Raw genomic sequence first — 929 nt, 5'->3', positions numbered from 1 at the left:
AACAGCAATCCTAGGAGCTGTGTATTCATTGGGAGCCCCAACTTAGCTCTTCGGGCCCTTCATATTCTCGAGGAACCAAAAATTATTCCTGGGACCTGCAGTCCAGTTCCTGAATGAATAAGAAATGGCTTTGGGAACATATCGGCTGGATCTAGGAGCTTTTGCACTCCTGGGGCCGTACCTCTGGGTTGTAGAGTCAATCCTATGCCTCCGAGGGTCAAAAAACATCCTTACTAAACACCTTCACCAGAGCTGCGCACAAATCTGAGGCATTCGATCATTCCCAGAAGGTCAATTCATACTACCAGGAACTACGCCTAAGTTTCCAGGAGTTAATGAAGCTATCAACAGGAACGCGGCTTTGGTTCGACGAGGAAAGAAGGCCTCGGAAGTTACGTCGGGTTTCCTTGGGACTATTTCGCTCTTAGAATCAGCTTCTGTGCTCTCAGGAACTGCATCAGAGCCTCCAGGGGCAAGGGAACTCCCAGGACTAATATGGGGGTTCCCATAGGCCGATACAGCCGCCAACAGGAATATCAATGGATCAATAACGTCCTACAGGCTTCGTACAATTTCCTGGCCATGTAATTCCTGGATGCCTCACATGTTTCCAAAGTCAGCTTTGTAAAGTCCCTACACATACAACGGTTGGTGAAAATTTATACACAAGTGATCGACAGCCAACATGTCTTTTGCACCAAGTAACTGCAGGATGAGAGTTAACGTGAGGACACTGCTCTAAAATCGGCCATGATCGGTTGGCAAGTCAGATCAAAAGATGAACACGCATTAAATTCAGTCAATCAATCTAATTCATGAGCGGTCTTAGCAATTCTGTACTAAAATCAATTTCTTTGCATGGCTCCATCCGCCGCATTTCTCAATCGATTTGGATTTCACTCTGCCATCCCCCTTCCCCCCCGCCCCCC

The sequence above is a fragment of the Penicillium arizonense genome, assembly GCF_001773325.1.
Source record: "Penicillium arizonense strain CBS 141311 chromosome Unknown PENARI_contig284, whole genome shotgun sequence".
NCBI classification, from domain to species: domain Eukaryota; kingdom Fungi; phylum Ascomycota; class Eurotiomycetes; order Eurotiales; family Aspergillaceae; genus Penicillium; species Penicillium arizonense.
Note: the sequence above shows the minus strand (reverse complement) of the source record.